Raw genomic sequence first — 23,686 nt, 5'->3', positions numbered from 1 at the left:
CACATTGTAGAGAAAAAAAGTACTCCCTACACTTTAGCAGGATAAATACATTAGTCTGATTAAAATCAAAATAGTCTACCTGCATCCCCTCACAATTAAATAACTCATCTTTCAAGTTCTTTTGTAGATTAAGGAGTATATCAATCACTCACCATATTTTCTTTTAGAGAATCTCTGCACTGTGCACCTCTCAGCAAAAGCAAAGAATGAAAAAGTTTCCCTTTCATTTTCCACACATATACATGTAAACATCAAATCACAATCCTTCGCTCATAAACTCAAAAGCAAACACACATTTCTATTGGTTAAACATTTCAACCCTTTCCAACTGAAATACATTTCAACCCTTCCCCCAATCTGCCTTCTGCCTGTTTCCATAGAAACAGGTCATGGAACACTGCACTGAGCTCACAGGTCACAAGTTCAGCACATAATGTTCCTACACAAGACAGGAAGTGTGCTTGACTTTTCAACATATCAGCTTATCATATATAATGTTCCTTACAATCTGTTTTTGTTAACCAATAACAATCATACCTTTAAAAAACTAAAATATACACCCTACCTTTCAGTGTAGAAAGTTGTTATACAACCAATGATTTCTTGTCGTTTTTCCAAAAACGTTGCCATGGATCCGCGCACCCACCGCGAGAGAATCCGTGCATCCAACGCGATAAGATGCGCGCACCATGTGCGCATTTCGCCGCTTTTTTTTAAAAAAAGGGGGCCACAGGGGGTCCTTCTGGGACCTCCTAAGCAGATCTAGAGGGTCAGAGTATTTCCACTCTGCCCCCTTTATATCTTTTACACACTTATTCCCCTTCCATCTTCAGCCCCGCTTCTACCGAGGCAGAAAATGGCCGCCAACAGTTCCTGGTTTCCAATGTAGAGAGACGCTCAACAGCCAATTAGAATTCAGTGCGCGATTGGGAGGGTGGCGCTCCGTTCGGGGAGGGTGCGCTTACGGTGCGGGTACGGTCCGCGGATCCTCCGCGGCCATAGATATCACTAACTATTTTACCCTAATTTTCTCAGGAACTACTGAACAGATTCACGCCAAATATGCAAAAGGCACGAGTCCGAACTGAGGACTACCTCTTTGCCAAATTTGGTGTCATTCCGTTCAGCGGTTCGGGCTGTAGCTGCGACAACAGATCCTATGGGAAATTGCATGGGGACCCCCCTTTTTTCTCAGCCCCCGCTTCACCGATCAATGCAACACTTTCAGGGTAGGAGCGGAGCGGAGCTGGCCAAAAGTTTGGAGAATTTTGCGAAGATACGTCAATTGGCGCCAAAGATATTCCCAATAGAATGTTGCGGATTTCTTATGGAAAATAGGTCCTAACTATAACTATCTACTGGCGACCGCCAGTAGATAATATATATATATATATATATGTATATGTATATATATGTATATATATGTATATATATATATATATATATATATATATATATATATATATATATATATTCACTGAAAAAACAATAGATTTCACACATGTTATAGTTAGCAGGACATTTCACTCGTGAAAAACCAATGAAATTCCCCCGTTATAGTTAGTGCAGGCAACTATAACTCACGCGACCGCAATCCTCTGCTGATGACGTCAGATATTACATCGCTGTATTTAGACACTTATTTACCCATGTCTTCTTCCATTAATTTTTAGCTATACATATATTACAAATATTTTTTTTTCAGAAAAACACATATTTCATCAGTGATGTAATATCTGACGTCATCAGCAGAGGATTGCGGTCGCGTGAGTTATAGTTGCCTGCACTAACTATAACGGGGGAATTTCATTGGTTTTTCACGAGTGAAATGTCCTGCTAACTATAACATGTGTGAAACCTATGGTTTTTTCACTGAATTTGCAAGGTTTTTTAAATGCTAATTCCTAACTATAACGTGTGTGAAACCTATGGTTTTTTCAGTGAATTGCAAAGGTTTTTAAATGCAATTTTTTTTTTGAGATTTTTGTTAAAAAATAATATCCAACCTATGTATAAAATAATATATGTACTATATCCTGCATTATGGAATGGTTAATTTTTTAAAATATAATGTTTACATATAGTTGTACATCACAGTTATTATCTTCTACAACCCTTGAAACTTTAAAAAAAAATTTTAATGGATTTTTTGCCGTGCGCGTACGGTACGCGTAGTCGCGGAATCGTTACGCGAAGTTCGCTGATTTTTTCCGTTTGCGCCGTGCGCGTACGCTACGCGCATTCCGCGATTTTTCGAAAAGAAATTACAATTAATTTTTGCCCTTGGGGGTCCTTCTGGGACCCCTGACAAAGGCTAGGGGGTCAGGAACCGTCCACCCTGCCCCCTTTTCACGTTCTCCACCTTTGTTTTTCACCCCCTCAGAGTGCGAGAGACAAAATGGCGGCCGACACTTCCTGGTTTCGACCGATTCGAATGTTTACTAAGATCTAACAACCAATCAGAATCACGCTCGCGCACGGCGGCGTGCGCGTACGGTAAGCTTACGGTACGCGCTCGGAGCGCGCCTATAGATATATATATTAATTTAAATGCTATTTTCTCAGGAAATACTGAACAGATTTACACCAGACCTGCAAAAGGCACTTCCTTGACCTTATGGCTACCTCTCTGCCTATTTTCAACTAATTCTGTTCAGCCGTTCGGGCTGTAGCTGTGTCTAAAGGTCCTATGGGAAAATGCATGGGGAAAACGCATTTTGGGACCCCCCCTTTTTCTCAGCCCCTGCTTGACGAATCACCCCGAGACTTTCAGGGTAGGAGCTGAACGGAGCGCCCCATTAGTTTTTAAAATTTCGCGAGGATTCGTCAACCGGCGCCAAAGTTATTCAAAATAGAATTTTGAGATTTCCTATGGAAACACGGTCATAACTATAACTATCTACTGGCGACCGCCAGTAGATAATATATATATATATATATATATATATATATATATATATATATATATATATACATACATATATATTACCTACTGGTAGTCGCCAGTAGGTAGTTATAGTTAGGACCTTGTTACTATTCAAAAAGCATTTTTTCTTTTCCCAATAACTTTGGCGCCGGTTGACGAATCTTCGTGAAATTTTCAAAACTTGTGGGGCGTTCCGGTCACATCCTATCTTGAAAGTTTCAGGGTGATTCGGCAAGCGGGGGCCGAGAAAAAAGGGGAGTCCCAAAACGTGTTTTCTCCATGTTAATTCCCATAGGAAACTTTAGACACGGCTACAGCCCGAACTGCTGAAAGGAATTACACCAATTTTTGCAAAAAGGTAGCCCTTGGTTCAGAAAGAGACCTTTTTGTTAAATGGTGTAAATCCGTTCAGTAGTTCCTGAGAAATTTTAAAAAAAGAGGTCGAAAAATGCATTTCCCATAGGAAACTTTAGATACGGCTACAGCTGGTACTGCTGAATGAAATTACACCAAATCACGAGCTTTATGCTAATTGGCTGTCAACACTCCAAACCAAGAAGTGTTGGCAGCCATCTTGTGCCTCGGTAACCGAGGCACAAGAAAACAGAACAGAACAAAAAAAGGTGAAAAATAAAAAAAGGGGGCAGGGTAGAAACCTCCTAACCCCCTAGGCCTGCTCAGGGGGTCCCAAGGCCAAACAAAACATTTTTTCTTTTAAAACAGCGAGATTCGTGCACCCAGCGCGAATTTTGGCCGAAAATTTTTAAAAACAAATGCTTTTCGATTAAACCACCTATAGACCATCTCGCTAGAGTAATGCCGGAGCACACCCAGGGTGCACATATTACTGCAGATTCTTTTATTACAATTAAGGGGTATATTGGTATTCACTGTGGGTCTTGGTGCTCACTGTTTTGGCTGATGAAGGACTCGCAGCACATGGCAATCTATTAGTTTTCTAGGACCACAAAGTTTTTGATTAAGTGATAAAGACAGGATCAGGAGCCAAGTGCTCTGGTTCCAAAACAAACAAAGCTCTGGGTCACTTTTTCTCCCGGGAGAGAATGGGTCTTTGCCATGTTTCCGCAGCTACGATGGAATGTTTCTATCACAGTAACATCACCTCACCTGCCAGCTGCAAGCACTTTGGCGTGATGTACGTCCTAATTACCTTTTACGGAAAACCTACTAATGTGGAGTCATTTCCTCAAATATTTGTGTGCTGCTTGTGTGCCGCTTATTATACTGGCTGTACAGTACATCAAAGACACGTAATGATGCCACCGCAGGCAGACTCTGTGAACTCACAAGCACTGCCATGAAGCACTGAAGATACCATGCTTCATCTGTCTTAGCCGCCAATCACCTCTTTGGTCCAGTTAACGAGGTGTTGGATGACTTGGTGTGGTAAACACCCCTGTGGCCTAGATTACACGTTGCTGGATTACCTGATGGGGTAACTGCACACCCAGTGAAACCCATACCACAGGACAATTTTGGGACCCTGGTACCATAGGTAAAACAGTATAAATATTTCCGGTTCAGGGGTGCCACATTCCGTAGATTTGGATGCAAAAACATTAGACACAGAATCGGGTGAGGTGTTCCCGGCTGTGGTATTACCGCACTCAGTAATGCACCCAGAAAAACTGCACATGCGCAGTGATATCTCATATAAAAATAGCAAATATATAATAAGGAAGAGCCCCGCGCCGAATAAGAAGTTAGTGAAGGCGCTATACGGCATGCTTAAGCCCGCTAAGGTACCTTTCCCATCCTGGCACTCCAAGGTCTCCATGGACACACCTATCAGAAGGCAGCCTTTATGGACCAATAGAGCACTCTTAGGCAACTACAACTACACGTGCCATTCACAATTATGACACCACCATGAGTGAAAGACATGGCTTCAGCCATTAATAGGAAACGCATTGCCAGACAGGGAGCTCCAAGTCCTTGCAGGTGAGGTTGTGATGGAGAGACAAAGTTAACGAGCCCCCTCATAGCTAACATTCTTATTACGCTGTGTGCAAGAATCTGTAGAACATCACCGATCACTGAGGCTCCTCCCAATGCTGTGACGTGGAGGGATGTAAAAAGTTTCAAACATCTGAAAGGGAGATTGAGAAACCAGTCAAAAAACCACAAGAGGGCCTAGCCGCTGCTGGCGGGCCTGGATCAAAACTGTCACTGGAGCCATGGGTGGAGGCGATGAGGCCAGTGGTGAACATGGCAGCCCTGGAGGGTATTCCACAGGGGGAGAAGCAGAAGGGCCCATGGGCAAGGTCGGTAAGCTGCCTTTGTACACTTTACCGCATCATATAGCAGGAGTCATATCAATGTCAACGTGTGTGTTTTATTTATATGGTATGAAACACTGCACTTCTGCCCTTTCGAAGCACTTTAAGAACAATTTTTACCAAACGTGACTGCATTGGCCCAAGACAAATAGGGCCACATCATCCAGAGAACACATACCAAAGGTGTGCTTGGCCATGGGTGATAACAACACAATCTTAAACATTACAGGCACCCCGATGCAGAATGCCACACCTAAACTGACTACATGTTGTGTCAGGGAATTGTTTGAAAAATGTCACCTACGTCCAGTCTTTTCCGTAAACGCAAGTTATAGCTGAAACCTAGGCAAGCATGAAGGTAGGAAAACGTGTCATAGCAAATGAAGGTATTACATGTTAAATCTGAAAACGGCAGTATTGAAAAGGAATCCATTTGACAAGCATTCAAATAGCATTTTACACATCTGTCACAGAGATGCCATGATAAGTGCAGGCTAGAGTCAATGGAGGAGCACTTGAAGTGTCTGTTGAGAAAAGATTAATAGCAAGGTGAGGGGCAGAGCTCAAAATAACATTATTAATTCCAAAGGAGGGGTTTCATGGAATAGTGCCATTAGTTAATAGGCCCATGGATGTTGCAGGGGTAATGTTACTGGCAGAGTGCTCATATGGTTCACAGTACTGATGTCAGCATAGGCAAGCAACGTTAGACAAACATCTAAAGGGTACAATGCTCAATTAGAGTAAAGTAGAAAAACTGAGATGCCAATGAATCTATGTGTGATGACCTATACATCCAAGGTAGACCACAAATGATACGTTAACACACTGCTTAAATATTGTATTCTGTGTGATTGACAACGTATTACCCACATATCACCTAGCGTGCCATAGTGAACATGTTAGACATTCACAATGGTTAAGAGTATATGACACAATTGGTTTTTCATGTTTTTTATTAGGTGCTGAATCCATGGGTCACTTGCCTTTCATTATGCATTGCTAGCAATTGACTGCTGACACAGTTCAAAGCCTCTGCCTTTTTACTATGCTGCATAAACTGAATTTCCGTTACTGCTTGTGGAGGGTCTGCTGTGTGTCCTGTGGCACGCTTTGCCAAGGATTTCTCAGCCAACCACAGACCACTTTCTCGCAACAGTAATACCACTGCCAACAAAAATGTTGGCTTGGCATTACAACAGCTGGTGCACTGTGTGGGCACAGGGAATTTCCCATGGCCCAGCTACAAAGTTGCAAGATTCAGTTTGCTGCAGATGCCTTGAAATCTGGTTCACCATTTGTTCAAGGAATGCCCCTGTCTTCTCTTTAAAATGGGGGAGTTTTGACTCAGTTACTGCACTGGCTGAGTCAATGCACTCTGTGGTAATACTGACTCCAGACCCACAGTGAGCACAGAGACGATAGCCTATCAATCCAGCGTTGAATGATTAATGAAGCTTCAGATTTGAATGATCACTCTGATTTTTCTCCTTAGTCTTTGTTAACTGGGTTCAACATTATCAAGAAATACACTGATGCTGTTAAGCTTCTTGGACCAACCTACCCTGCTGTCATCAGTGTTATGCCATACATCCTGATGTAGTCAAAGTGAGGCAAACTCTGTGATTGATCAACTGATTGATACAAATCCCAATGGCTTTCTCAACCCACATACATTATCTGTTTTCACAGAATGGTCCAACACCCAACCCCACCAATAAACTGTCTCAACTGCTCTCAGGAGCCCTACACATGTTTCTCATTAAGGCTGTCTCAGTCCTTCATCACCAGTCTCAGTGGCTCTGAATATCCTCTCCTCACATTACAGACCCACTCTGGTCACAACACCTTCCTACCCCGAAAAAGTAGTTCATTTACCATCAGTAAACTGCTGAGTCAACATGGAGCCACCACACATTGTCCATCAAGTCAGCCTGATCTTTACAACTCCCACTGCAGAACAGCAGCTCACCAACACCAGTGATATAGAAACTATTCCTGTATTTTTGAATACTAATGCACCAAAGGCTATGAATTTCATTTCCTCAAATTACAGACATTTGTTATCCTGTCCCACAGTTCTCAACCTAATACCACTGAATTGTCCGTTTTCTGCATGAGTCTCTGCAGCTGGAAAATGTACTTAACATTGATCTATACCACCATAGGGGATACACACAACCATGGAAAGAGAAGAGGAACACCAACCAGTGGAGGTGTATGCACGTTACACCACCCGTTTTTGGGTTAACCTATGCAAAGGGTGATTGTAGGTGTTTAAACCCAAACTTTAGAAGCAGGCAAAGGCTAGAAACAATGTACCAGACGAATGTATGTTTTGTGCTACTCTTTCATCATACTCTATCATGTGCACACCTGAGCATAGTGTGAATGTATATGATTCAGAGCATCATTCACCACACTCTTCCATCACAGGCCACACTGCATACCCATCACACACTCCCATCCATGCATGCATGATCAGGCCTGCAACAAAACAGAAAAGGCTGAGCACTGCAAGTCCACACCGAGTGCAGAAAAAGACTATAAAAATTTCAAGTAACAATAACAACTAACAAAATCATAAAATGGAGGAGGTGATGCTAGTCTTCCATAAGTGAACGCAGTTGAACAAAAGCATTTATAACTGGTTTCATTGGAGGCCACATTTTTACTTAGCTAAGATTGTGTTAGCAAGAGGGTAAACCTTGTGACCAGTAGGGTGTCTTTGGCTTGTCTCAGTAATGTCAGTGAGCTAGTATATTTATATATATTATCTAATGGCGGTCGCCAGTAGATAGTTATAGTTAGGGCCTAGTTTCCATAGGAAAAGTGCTTTTTGATTTCCTAATAACTTTGGCGCCGGATGACAAATCTTTGCAACATTTTTAAAACTTGTGGGGCGCTCCGGTCAGCTCCTATCTTGAAAGTTTCGGGGTGATTCGGCAGGTGGGGGCCGAGGAAAAAGGGGGGTCCTAAAACATGTTTTCTCAATGTTAATTCCCATAAGAAACTTTAGACACGGCTACAGCCCGAACTGCTGAACGGAATTACGCCACATTTGGTCAAAAGGTAGCCCTTGTTTCTGAAAGAACTCTTTTTGTTAAATGGTGTAAATCCGTTCAGTAGTTCCTGAGAAATTAAAAAAAGAAAACGAAAAATGCATTTCCGATAGGAAACTTTAGAAACGACTACAGCTGGAACTGCTGAACTGAATTACACCAAATTTGGCAAAAAGTTAGTGCTTGCTTCAGAAAGCATCCTTTTTTTTAAAATGGTGTAAATCCATTCAGTAGTTGCTGAGAAAATCAAAAAATAAAAGTTTCGATATTTAGAGGCACGGAGGATCCGCGCACCCTCCCGATCACGAGCTTTATTCTAATTGGCTGTCAACCCTCCAAACCAGGAAGTGTTGGCAGCCATCTTGTACCTCGGTAACCGAGGCACATGAAAACAGGGAAACAAATGCAAAAAACAAGAAAAGGGGGCAGGGTAGAAACACCCCCGGGACACTGCAGTTTGTCAGTGATGTCATTTGAGATGTCATCAGTGATGTCATGAGTGATGTCACTGACCATGTCATGAGTGATGTAATATGTGACGTCGTCAGCAATGCATTGCGGGGGCGCGAGTCATAGTTAGCTGAACTAACTATAACAGGGGAATTTCTAGGGTTTTGTACGAAGGAAATGTCTAGCTAACTATAACACCCCTGAAACCTATGGTTTTTTAAGTGAATTTCTAAGGTTTTTTAAATGCCAATTCCTAACTATAACGCCCCTGAAACCTTTGGTTTTTTCAGTGAATTTCAAAGGTTTTTTAAATGCTAATTCCTAACTATATCAGGCCTGAAACCTATGGTTTTTTCAGTGAATTTCAAAGGTATTTTAAATGCTAATTCCTAACTATAACAGGCCTGAAACCTATATTTTTTTCAGTGAATTTCAAAGGTTTTGTAAATGACAATTTTTAATGTATTAATTGTTATACTGATTTTTTTTTATACTGATTTACTACATTTTTTAAAATATTTATTTTTAGATATTTATTATTTAATTACATTATAATTACATTATACATTACAATACAAAATATACTTTCTCAGAATGAATTACTTTAGTTTAAATACTTGGCAAATAGGCAACAGACTTTTAAGTACAGTAGTTGCAGTTGTTGCAATGGCCAACCCAATTTCAAACACAAAGCAACATTGAGCTCAATGTGAATTTCTAGTTAAATGCAATTAGTTACTTTATGGATTACTTTTCTATCCACGGGACTGGAACCTAGATTCAGTCCTTGGACATCTCCTGTAAACAGTTGAGTAAAAGCGTTTTGGTTACAGTAGTTATTTTTAAGGAATAATATTGTATTTTAAAATTTGACACTTAGAAATTTTTTCTCATAGAATCACCAATGTTATCCTACGGCAGAAAATTCACTTAGCAGGTAAGTAGTGTTATTGTTACTTTTTCTTACTCAGTGGTGGATCCTGGATCCAGCACTGGCCAACCTCCTGTAAACAGTTGAAAGAATGTGTTTAAGTCATATAGACGATTTTTTAGGAATATTTTTTGTTTGGGAAAATAGACACTTAGAAACTTTTCTGCTGAAAACCACACAATGGATTCCTATGGAAGGAAACACAAGTTACTGGTAAGTACGCTTAGAATTACTTTTCAGAGTCAGTGCTGGGCTAAAAGATGCAGCCCAGGGTTCTCTCCTGATAACAGGTGAGTAAATTGGAATTCGAAGTTCGGCTGATTTTACAGGAATATTTGTACGTTTCAAAAATGGACACTTAGAACATTTTCTGCTGAAAACCACACAATGGATTCCTATGGAAGGAAACACAAGTTACTGGTAAGTACGCTTAGAATTACCTTTCATGTTCAGTGCTGGGCTGAAAGATGCAGCCCTGGGTTATCTCCTGATAACAGGTGAGTAAATCGGAATTCGTAGTTCGGCTGATTTTAGAGGAATATTTTTAGTTTGTGAAAATAGACAGAAACTTTTCTGCTGAAAACCACACAATGGATTCCTATGGACGGAAATACAAGTTACTGGTAAAATACGCTTAGATTTACTTTTCAGGGTCAGTGCTGGGCTAAAAGATGCAGCACTAGGTTCTCTCCTGATAACAGGTGAGTAAATCGGAATTCGTAGTTCGGCTGCTTTTAGAGGAATATTTGTACGTTTCAAAAATGGACACAGAGAACATTTTCTGCTGAAAACCACACAATGGATTCCTATGGAAGGAAATACAAGTTACTGGTAAGTACGCTTAAAATTACTTTTCAGGGTCAGTGCTGGGCTACAAGATGTAGCACTGGGTTCTCTCCTGATAACAGGTGAGTAAATCGGAATTCGTAGTTCGGCTGATTTTAGAGGAATATTTGTACGTTTCAAAAATGGACACTTAGAAAATTTTCTGCTGAAAACCACACAATGGATTCCTATGGAAGGAAACACAAGTTACTGGTAAGTACACTTAGAATTACTTTTCAGAGTCAGTGCTGGGCTAAAAGATGAAGCCCAGGGTTCTCTCCTGATAACAGGTGAGTAAATTGGAATTCGTAGTTCGGCTGATTTTAGAGGAATATTTGTACGTTTCAAAAATGGACACTTAGAACATTTTCTGCTGAAAACCACACAGTGGATTCCTATGGAAGGAAATACAAGTTACTGGTAAGTACGCTTAGAATTACCTTTCATGTTCAGTGCTGAGCTGAAAGATGCAGCCCTGGGTTCTCTCCTGATAACAGGTGAGTAAATCGGAATTCGTAGTTCGGCTGATTTTAGAGGAATATTTTTAGTTTGTGAAAATAGACAGAAACTTTTCTGCTGAAAACCACACAATGGATTCCTATGGACGGAAATACAAGTTACTGGTAAATACGCTTAGATTTACTTTTCAGGGTCAGTGCTGGGCTAAAAGATGCAGCACTGGGTTCTCTCCTGATAACAGGTGAGTAAATCGGAATTCGTAGTTCGGCTGCTTTTAGAGGAATATTTGTACGTTTCAAAAATGGACACAGAAAATTTTCTGCTGAAAACCACATAATGGATTCCTATGGAAAGAAATACAAGTTACTGGTAAGTACGCTTAATATTACTTTTCAGGGTCAGTGCTGGGCTAAAAGATGTAGCACTGGGTTCTCTCCTGATTACAGGTGAGTAAATCGCCCCCTGGCGCATACTGGAGGTACCTGGTGGGCTAGTTGGCCCCCAGGGGTCCAACTAGCCCACCAGGTACCTCCAGTATGCGCCAGGGAGCTGCGTTGCAGAGAGGTGTTCAGAGGCCACACCCCTTTTTACAACACTCTGCAACGCAGCTCCGTGGCGCTTAGTGGAGGTACCTGGTGGCTAGTTGTCCCCTAGGGGACCTCTGGATTGAAGGGGAATGAATTGCCCAACTTAAAACGAGGCACAGGGCGTGTTTGCACAGTATCACCTCAGGCCCCGCCCCCTACCTTCACCACTGTGCAAACGCGCCCCGTGGCGCGTTTTATGTTGGGAGATTAAGCCCCCTTGAATCCTGAGGTCCCCTGGCGGCCAACTAGCCCACCAGGTACCTCCAGTAAGTGCCATGACGCTGCGTTGCAGAGAGGTGTAAAAAGGGGCGTGGCCACATTACACCTCTCTGCAACGCAGCCCCCTGGCGCATACTGGAGGTTCCTGGTGGGCTAGTTGGCCCCCAGGGACCCCCAGTATTGAAGGGGAATTCGTTCCTCCTCTGCAAACGCGCCAGAGTGATGAAAGAAGAGGGCGTGGCCTCTTCCCGAGCCCGTTTTTTTTTTTTGCCTTTTTAAGAAGGGGGGCTGTGTTGCTCCCATTCTTTTTCTTATTTTTTGGCCCTGGGGACCCCATCCCCCAGGGCCTGCCCCCTATTTTTTTTTTTTTTTAAACTGTGGAGTGGGGCTAGGTGGCCCCTCTCCCGAGGCCTTAATTTGCCCCTGGGACCCCATCCCCCGGGGCAGGGCCCGTTTTTTTTGGAGGGGGGCTGCCTTGCCCCCCTCCTGTGGCCTCTTTTGGCCCCGGGGACCCCATCCCCCGGGCAGTTTTTTTATTTTTATTTTGGGGAGCGGGGCTGCGTGGCCCCCCTCCCGGGTCACTACTGGCACTGGGGACCCCATCCCCAGAGCCTGGCCTCCGTTGGGGACAGTGGGGGTTCCCCAATCCCCCCACGGCCCCGCCGGCTCCCCGCCTCCTGCGGGAGCCGGCATTGCTTTTCCACATGGGGAGCGGCTAACATGCTGCTCCCCATGTGGAAAAGCAATCTGCTTTGCTATTTGGAAGAGAGAGCAGGTTTCCCTGCTCTCTCTTCCAGATAGCAAAGCAGTTTGCAATGGCAGGGTGGGAGCCGTGAGGCTCCCGCCCTGCCATTGCAAACAGCAGTGTCCCGGGGTGCCCACCCCGGGACACTGCAGCCGGGTTGGCAGCCATCTTGTGCCTCGGTAGAACCGAGGCACAAGAAGCCCCAAAAAAAGCATCGCAAAACGCGAAAAGGGGGCAGGGTAGAAACACCCTGACCCCCTAAGCCTGCTCAGGGGGTCCCACAAGGACCCCCAAGCCCAAAAAGAAAATTATTTTTTTTAATTAAAATCGCGGGATTCGCGTAGGGTACGCGCATCCCGCTGAGGAAAAAAAAAAGAAGCGCGGGCTCTTGCGCTTCGTTTACAATTAGCCCCCGGGGGGGCCAAGTCCCGGGGTAATTTTTCATAGTTATGGGGGGCCCAGAGGGGCCCCCATGCAGCCCCGCAGACCGCCACCCCAGGGCTTGTTTTAAAAAAAAAAAAAAAACCTGTGTGGGGGGGCTCGCGCCCCCCCCACATGCCCCGGGGACCGCCACCTCCCCAGGACACTACATATTTAAAGTAGGGGGTCAAATACGGACCCCCAAGCCCCGGGGACCACCAACCCCCGGGGCTTTAGCTTAAGTGGGAGGGGGGCCGCACAGCCCCCCTCCTGGAGCCTTGTCGCGGCCCTGGGGGGTGGCGGTCCCCAGGGCCACGACAAGGCTCCAGGAGGGGGGCTGTGCGGCCCCCCTCCCACTTAAGCTAAAGCCCCGGGGGTTGGTGGTCCCCGGGGCTTGGGGGTCCGTATTTGACCCCCTACTTTAAATATGTAGTGTCCTGGGGAGGTGGCGGTCCCCGGGGCATGTGGGGGGGGGCGCGAGCCCCCCCACACAGGTTTTTTGTTTTTTTTTAAAACAAGCCCTGGGGGTGGCGGTCTGCGGGGCTGCATGGGGGCCCCTCTGGGCCCCCCATAACTATGAAAAATTACCCCGGGACTTGGCCCCCCCGGGGGCTAATTGTAAACGAAGCGCAAGAGCCCGCGCTTCTTTTTTTTTTCCTCAGCGGGATGCGCGTACCCTACGCGAATCCCGCGATTTTAATTAAAAAAAATAATTTTCTTTTTGGGCTTGGGGGTCCTTGTGGGACCCCCTGAGCAGGCTTAGGGGGTCAGGGTGTTTCTACCCTGCCCCCTTTTCGCGTTTTGCGATGCTTTTTTTGGGGCTTCTTGTGCCTCGGTTCTACCGAGGCACAAGATGGCTGCCAACACTTCCTGATCTGGAGTGTTGACAGCCAATTAGCATTCAGCTCGTGCACGGCAGGGTGCGCGCTGGGTGCAGGGAGGGTCCGCGGTTCCTCCCCGGCCATAGATATATATGTACTTTTAACTGTAATTTTCTCAGGAACTGCTGAACGGATTTACACCATTTAAGCAAAAGGCACGCGTCTGAACTGAGGACTACCTCATGCCAAATTTGGTGCAATTCCGTTCAGCAGTTCGGGCTGTAGCTGCGACAACAGGTCCTATGGGAAATTGCATGGGGAAAATGTGTTTTGGGACCCCCCTTTTTTCTCAGCCCCCGCTTGACGAGTCACCGTGAAACTTTCAGGGTAGGAGCGGAGCTGGCCAAAAGTTTGGACACTTTCGCGAAGATTCGTCAATCGGCGCCAAACTTATTGGGAATAGAATGTTGCAGATTTCCTAGGGAAATTAGGTCCTAACTATAACTATCTACTGGCGACCGCCAGTAGATAATATATATATATATATATATATATATATATATATATATATATATATATATAGTCTAGGTCAAGAGGTCGATTTTTTAGTAACGGACCGGCGCAACACACTGAGACCGCGTAAACAAGGGCAGCAAACAGAAAATACAGGAATGCAAAAGGGAGGTACAGACGGAAACAATACAAAAGCAAAACCAAAAAGAAACTATTGGCGCAAATAGACAACATGGAAGATAAAACCATTGTCAATCTATCTTCGATGGTTTTAACAACTGCGGAGAAAAGATTACTCAGTTTGGGAATGTCTTATTGTCCCCTGAATGAATTTAATTATGCGCAAACAAGGATAGATTTATTCAGCTATATCCGTAAATTAAAACTCAGGAAATTCTTTACTATTAAAAATGGTTTAGAAGCAAATCGGTTGGAGAAAGAAAAGAATCTAAGCAGCAAGAGTAATTTACAGTTGTCTGATATTCAGTTATTAATCACCATATATGAATTAAATGCTGATACTGAGAAGGAAAAGGATGCACTTACTTTAGCAGGTTTAACACAAGAACAACTTCAGCTAATGGACATTACACAACAAGGGGCTGGCAGTAGCCCTTTTAGACCGAAATATACGTTCATATCAGCAATGCCAAAAGATGCAATTGATATATTTCACGAGACAGTAACTGAGGAAATGAAAAAGTTAAACTATCAAATAAACCACAAAAAGCAAAAAAAGAAATATAGAGAAAATGAATATATCAAACTAATTGGCAAACTCAGCAAAAATCATGAGGTGGTAATAACAAAAGCTGATAAAGGTGGCAACATAATAATTTGGACTAAAGAGGACTATTTCAATGAAGCACAAAGACAATTGACAGATCAAGAAAGTTATGCTAAATCTAATTGGAAAGAATACAATAAAGCTAAAGAGTGTTTGGAAAAAAAGCTACACCAGTTCAAACGAGATGGCCTGATATCTTTGGAGGAATACACATTTTTATGGGTGGAGCATCCAGTGATTCCAATAATATACTTCATTCCCAAATTACATAAAAACATTATTCCTGTTCCAGGACGATCAATAATATCTGCCATAAACAGTATGGGAGAACACATATCCCAGTATGTGGACTATTTTTTACTAGGACTGGTCAAAGATCTTCCCACATATGTTAGAGATACTGGAGATTTCTTGAATAAGATCAAAAACATTGAATGGGAACAAGACATGATTTTCATAACTCTGGACATTGAGTCGCTTTACACTTGTATAGAACATTGCACAGGACTCATGGCCATAAAGCATTTTTTAGATTCCAGACCAGCAGAATGCTTCAAACACAACAAAATGCTGATGGACTGTATATCGTGGTGCCTTAACAATAATTACTTCATGTTCAGCACGGATGTATATAGACAATTGCGGGGTGTTGCCATGGGAGCCTGCTTCTCTCCAAGCTATGCCTGCTTGGTGGTAGGCTGGTGGGAGGAGCAGGCTCTCAGGACTGTACACTCAGAGATGTACAATAGACATGTCAAATATTGGCTTAGATATATTGACGATGTTTTTATAGTGTGGCACGGCAATGTAGAGAGTGCAAAAACATTAATCAATAATATCAATGATAATTCTGCTAATCGCAAGTTCACATCTCACATTAGCGCTGACAGCACGGAATTTCTAGTCGTGCCAATTTTCATTAAAAATGGACACAAAGCTACTACCCTACATAGAAAGGCAACCGCGGGTAACTCCACACTCCATGCTAATAGCAAACAACCAAAGCATCTAGTTAGGAGCATACCATATGGGGAACTCCTGAGAATTAAAAGAATATGCAGCACTGAACACGAGTTAGAAAGATGCACATATGAGGCTGTAATGAGGTTCAAACAACGGGGCTATAGTGACTCAGTCCTTAAGGAAGCACTAGCAAAAGTGATGCAAAAACCTAGAGAACTTCTTTTAGAAACAAAAACTGATACAAAAGAGGAACCACAGGATAACAATGCACCTAGACTAATTTTGACATATAACCAACAAGAAAGACAAATCAAATCCATTATCAAACGCAACTGGCCTATCACTCTCACAGATGCGATGTTGGCGCCTAATTTATCAGACAACCCTACAGTCACATTCAGGAAGGGTACTTCTATGAGGTCTCAACTAGTGAAAAGCAGCCCAGAGGTCCATTCTGGTAAAATGTGGTTACAGCCAAGACAAGGCTTTTTCAAGTGTTCTACCTGTAGAGCTTGTAAGTTTGGAGACAACACCACCAGATATTTGACCCCTTTCAGCCCCATTGCCAAAATTATCAAAGGCAACTACAGTTGCAGAACAGAATTTGCTGTCTTTGTCCTGACATGCACCTGTGGATTGAGATACGTGGGCAGCACGAAGCTACAGGTGCATGTCAGGATTCTGCAGCACCTGCGTGTAATTGTAAATAATGACACAACTTACCCAGTTGCCAGGCATTTTAAGCAAACACATAACAATGACCTCAAATGCCTCAAGTACTATGTGATTACAGCAGTACCTAATCCCCGTAGAGGAGGGAATAGGGAGTGGTCTCTTCACCAACTAGAATCCCGAATGATTCTCGAACTTGATAGTAGATTCCCCAAAGGGCTGAACAACACAGAGTATCTTCATAATTTTTTATAATATATTTTTATAATATTTTTTTATAATAATTTTTTGTAAACTGTCAACACAATACATATGTAAATCTATCAGTGTGGATTCATCTCAACATATATGCGCATGTAAACTAGGTAATGAATCTAATAATATATGAATGAATTAATTCAGATATACTGGTATTTTATATCAGTTCTTCAGCTGCTATTTGTTTGTTTTTATTATATTGTGTTTAACCCACAGTCCAATTATTTTGAAGTATTTTATAAGCACTAGCACTTTAACAGCTAGGTACGGCATTTGCCTTACCATGGATCATACAGCATTTTTTATGGGTTTTGAATCTTTTCATTTTATATTATTAAGATCCGAGTTTTTTAGTCTATTTATTCCACTAGTTATGTCCAACAATCTCAGCTAGGGTACACTCTGGCTTTAAAAGATCATGATGGGATCAGGGGATGTATCTAGAATCAGCATTCATGCAGCAATAGGAGTTGCACTCCATAAAACAACATTCCCCCTTCCAACACCTATCATGGCTATTCATTTTTCATGATAGAACCACAATGTGAGATTGTCATTTGTTCATTTGCACAGTTCAAATAAAAATGTCTTAGGCAGCATTCATGCAGCAATACAATTTGTTTTAACACTTAATATTTAATATTTAATATTTAATATTCAATTAATTATAATGCATTTTAGATATTTAAAACATTTAATATATTTGAAATATATGTATACTTATATATGTTTTAATGTTTGATGCATTCAGTAATTTAATGTATGACAACACTGTGACCAAAGAACTGCTCATAAATTGATGCAATGTATAATACTCACTGTTTTTTTCTCTATGATAATATAGCTTTTAAATTTTGATTATGACATTTTAACTATGGAGTAAATAGAGAAATTAGCGGATCAGAAGACAGACTATGTGATAGGTTGTAACATAGTATGCTGTATCTGTATATTCTAATCACGTGACATGGGGAAATGGCACAATGCATAATAAAAACTGTAGGCGGACTGCATTTCCGCATGTGATAAGGCATTCTGTTGCCCGAAACGCGTCATACGGCTGTCGTGAAATAAAGACCTGTTTTTGGGTCCGTGACTCTTTCTTCGCCGGCTGGAAGCAGGGGGAGTCAATACTTTGCTCGGATATATACATATGTATGTTATTTGTATTTGGCATCATAGACAATGTGACTAACCAACCGCAATCTATTCTTCAAAAGTCGGTTAATCCTGTCTAGTTGTATACAATATGTATTTTACATGTATTCATGAGCAACTGAAGGTTTGACAACAAATTTGTATATTATTTACATATCGGCCGCCAGTTGGTTTTAGGTTTTATTTTGGTATTATTACTGTTTCTATGTCTATGGCTATCGTATCATGTGATGTGGCTACGTAACGGTATTTGCACTTTAAATATCTACAATGTATTGGCTCTGACATGTCATATGAACAAGGCTTTGACGAGCTGAAACGCGTCATGGCTAAGAAGGAGTAAACGTTAATTTTGAGCACCTACTTTGGGTCTGTGTCCTGTCTTGTTCGGCGGATTATCTTCACCGGATTGGAAATGAAGTAATGTGATTGACCGTTTCTGTTCTACACGGTCATACACGGACCCCTCCACTGGCTGCAGGGTCGACGCGGACAGTAGAACACCATTTCCGGGTTTTCCTGGAATCATTTTGGTCCGAGAAAGGAATCACGCGTCTGACCCCCCCAGAACCCATTATTTCCAAGAAGCCTGCATAGTCGGTGATATGCAAGTCGGAGGACTTGGGTGTCTACGGACCGAATCAGGTAGGACGCTGGGTATTCTGGGGTAGTGGAGAGTGCATCACACGCTCAGCAAGCCGTATTCCACGCGCAGAGCGAGCGTTAAGTGACATTGTATATATATATCAACTCCTTCACGATGTCGGTTGACACAATGCGAGAAAGAGAAGCAGCCGCAATGGAAATGTTTTCGGACGCCCCTACGGCTTCTCGCAGTGCCACAACAGTTGAAAACACAAATAGTAACGAATCTAATTCTGCAAAACAAAAATTAAAAATACTTGAAAAAAAGATGCGTATGGAGCAAAGCAAATGGTGGGAGTCAAGATCTTTGCAAAGATACATTGACGTGGAACGTATCCCCCGTGGCCTTCGCATACTGACTGCTCCTACATACGAAGATCCCAACCCTGATCTCATGCGGGAGTGGGCTGAATGCAACTTGGAATCCTCACGCAAACTCGTCCTTATCTTGATTAAATATGCTGATATTGACCGGGCACGGCTCTTGAAAGAAATTAATGAACTCAATGAAGAAATTGACAAACTTGGTGAAACAGAGGAGGTTATCAAACTTTGTAAAGATATGACATCCAGACTTAAAAAAGAAGAGGAAAAAATAAAAGAACGTAAAGCTTTTAAATTCCTTAGAGACAAAACGGATTACGAACTTGGACAAATTTTTACATTTGCAAAAAAGTATGACTCACTTCGGGCATCTAAGATCAACAAATCCCACAATACACAGAATGCTGTACCAAATCTAACAAAAAAAGCGGGAATCAACAATGACACTACTTTTTCCGACCTCAGCTCAACGGGAGGAAGTGAATCAGAATCCGAAATGTGGCAATCTCAGGGACAACAACAAAAGGTCAAACCATCTCCTGGTGAAGAATTAAATTTTTTATGCGAGGAGAGAAGACAGACTCTTCGCCCGAGGCCACAAAGAGAGCACGCCGCACAACCGCAAATTACAGGAGAAAGCAGAGACGGAAGGCAGGGAAGCGCCGCCTTCAACAACAAAAAAAGAGGTCGAGGATACTGGAAGAAACGATAAACCCAATAACCCCTAACGACAACACAGTAATTAACCTCTCTCAACTAGAGCTTACCTCGGAAGAAATCCGTATTTTGAGTCTGGGTCTATCCTTCTGCCCAAGAAATGATTTCAACTATGTATCAACTAGGACGGACATCTATAAAGGGGTCAGAAAATTAAAATTAAAAAAATATTTCCTACTTCAAAATGACAACTCTCTGAACAAACGCAACATCCCTGAGGTTGATGACAATACCCAATTTAGACTAACTCAGTCAGACGTGCCATTATTTAATGAATTAACTGACCTATGGGATGGAAATACCACACAAGAACTTGTGAACTTACCATCTACCAAGGAAACCTCTCGACAAGGAAATCAAAAAATTCGGACCCCCTTCAAGCCAACCTCCAATTTCAATCCCATTGCCCCACGAGATGCTATAGATGTGTTTCATGAAACAGTCACGGCGAACATTAAAAAACTAAACAAATCTACTCTGAATACCAGGAAGAAATACAACAAACAGGACAAGCAGTATTCGAGCTTGATTCAAAAACTAGAAAAAAACAAAAATATAGTTATACGCAACAGTGATAAGGGCGGCTACATCTTCCTTTGGCCCCAGGAGGAATACAAAAAAGAGGCATTTAGTCAACTGAATGATCGACAATGTTATAGTCGCAGCAACACAGCACTTCTTAAGGACACCTATTTCAAATTTTACAAAAAACTGGCAATTTGGAAAGGCAAAGACCTTATTAGTGAAGATGAATATAGATTTCTCAAAAAAGATAACCCTACAACCCCATCAATTTATTTTATTCCCAAAACTCATAAAAACAGAGACAAACCGCCAGGTCGACCGATCATTACAGCCAAGGATGGATTATTGGAAAATACATCTATCTATGTAGATTACTTTTTGCAAGATCATGTCAAGAATCTAGAGTCATATGTGCGAGACACGGGAGACTTTATTCGGAAAACAAAGGATGTGCACTGGCAACAAGATTATCTTCTTATGACTTTAGATGTATCCTCGCTTTACACCAGCATCCAACACTCTGATGGCATCAATGCAGTTCAACACTGTTTGGCAAAAAAACCCACTTATGATCAACAACATAGTGATATGATTATATCAATAATTGAATATTGTCTGTACAACAACATCTTTATGTTTAACAACTTATTGTACCAGCAAATTCGGGGTGTAGCAATGGGTGCCAGCTTCTCCCCCAGCTACGCATGCCTTCACATGGGCTGCTGGGAGGAGCTGGTACTCAAAACTGAACACAAGCATATAGTTGAATGTCATATCATCAAATGGCTCCGTTACATAGATGATCTTTTTGTTATCTGGCGGGGTACCAAAGAACAAGCCTCTAATTTTGTAACGGCCATTAATCTCAATCTTTTGAATCTAAATTTCACTGCTATGATCAGCGAAACTGAGGTTGACTTCTTAGACACCCAAATCTATATTCATGACAATGTGTTAGAGACAAGTCTCCACAGAAAATAGACAGCTGGTAATTCCACCTTGCATGCTCAGAGCTCTCACCCCAAACACTTGATTAATAGCATACCATACGGTGAGATGCTTCGTTTGAGACGCATGTGCAGCAATGAAGGGGATTTACATAAAGCCCAACTTGAGAGCAAAAAGAGATTCCTCGAACGAGGATATGCTCCCAATATTATCTCTCAGGCGATTACCAAATCCATGAGCAGCTCTCGGGATAGTCTTTTAAAAGATAAACAGACACATACAGCTTCCCTTTCCGTATCTGCCATCAGCCCTGCAGCCCAAGAATTTCGTTTGATTTTAGGTTACAGTCGCCAACATAAAGCTATTCAAAAGATAATACAAAACAATTGGCCACTGGTACTTAACGATCCAGTAATAGGACCATTGCTGCCGCAACGTGTGTCCATTACATACAGTAAAGCACCATCCATGAGGGATAGCTTAGTCACCACTAACCCTGAAATCATTGAAAATACAACATGGCTACAGACTCATAAGGGCTTTTTTAAATGTAAAACTTGCAAAGCATGTATCCATGGCAAAAACACCAAAATTTACACTACCCCATTTTGTGACAGAGAGTATAAAATACAAAAATTACTCGCATGCAAAACCGAATATGCCATCTATGTCCTTACGTGCCCATGTGACCTAAGGTATATAGGAAGCACCAAACTTCAGGTCCACAAAAGAGTTTTACAGCATTTACGAGCTATAACTCACCAAGACAACACATATCCGGTAGCTCGGCATTTTAAAGAATTTCATCAATCAGACATTAAACATTTGAGCTACTATGTGATTGATACTATACCCCCTAGCAGACGGGGTGGTGATAGGGACCAAAAATTGAGACAACTGAAGACTAGATATATTATTCAGCTTGATACTAAGTCACCAGGGGACCTAAATACCACAGAAGATCTATATACATGTCTTTAACTTTGATTATGGTGATTTTATATAGCTCACTCTGTACATGAGATACTCTTTTATTGATTGACCAGATTATTTACTATGGTGCGATGATTTAAATGCAGTAATTTTGTATATTTGCACTTTATTCATGGTTGGTTCAAACTGGTCCAGGAACTGTATTAGGAGAGGCAAATTAGGGATGAAAAGATTCTATGCATGTATTTATTAATTCATATTTATGATTATTTATTATTAAGATATATATATTTATTGTCAAATAGAAGATTGTTTACAATTGCTGTTTTTGCACATATTTATACATATTTTATACATATTTTATCTTTTGCTAACATTTGCACTTCCCATCGCCTTATCCTTCAAACACAGACTCTCCAAGAGACATTGTATTTGGTTTGCACCAGGCATTTTCCTACATTTATTGATACGGCAATTTTCCATACTTGTATATCCAATTTTGGGTAATCTGTGTATATTGCTGCTATAACTTTGTCCTTGATCACTATATAAGATAGGAGGTCGTTCTGTCTCGTCCTCCCTTAACTCCACCTATTCCACCCATTCCAACGGATAATCTGTGATTTTCACTTCATCAGTCCGTTGATGCATTGTTGCATTCCCCTTTCCTTGCATTTCGCACTTTGCGCACTTTATCCACCTTGCTATATTTTCTAAGGGCAAACTCAGTTATTTTAACGTTGAGTTCCACATATGTATTCACACGCATTATTTATTTGTTTGATTTTGAATACATATGCCTTATCTGGACATGTTTATTGTTCCAATATGCGAGATTTACAAATTAACATAATCTGGCTTATTAGATTCACACTTTTTTTGCACATCATGGGTTATTTTCCCTTACTATTTTTGTTCCCTCATACCGTTATATGTACTTTTCTTGGCACACGCAGCCCACCTATTCTTCAGTCCATTAGCGTAGTCTCTGTAATTACAATATTGTACCCAACCCCTTGTATTGCCATTCATACCTATCTAGATCTAGCAGTATTTTACTGTATATACATATGTATGTTATTTGTATTTGGCATCATAGACAATGTGGGTAACCAACCGCAATCTATTCTTCAAAAGTCGGTTAATCCTGTCTAGTTGTATACAATATGTATTTTACATGTATTCATGAGCAACTGAAGGTTTGACAACAAATTAGTATATTATTTACATATCGGCCGCAAGTTGGTTTTAGGTTTTATTTTGGTATTTTTACTGTTTCTATGTCTATGGCTATCGTATCATGTGATGTGTCTACGTAACGGTATTTGCACTTCAAAATATCTACAATGTATTGGCTCATACATGTCATGTGAACAAGGCTTTGACGAGCTGAAACGCGTCATGGTGAAGAAGGAGTAAACGTTAATTTTGAGCACCTACTTTGGGTCTGTGTCCTGTCTTGTTCGGCGGATTATCTTCACCGGATTGGAAATGAAGT

The sequence above is a fragment of the Triturus cristatus genome, chromosome 8, assembly GCF_964204655.1.
Source record: "Triturus cristatus chromosome 8, aTriCri1.1, whole genome shotgun sequence".
Lineage (NCBI taxonomy): Eukaryota > Metazoa > Chordata > Amphibia > Caudata > Salamandridae > Triturus > Triturus cristatus.
This window is presented reverse-complemented; position numbering follows the sequence as displayed.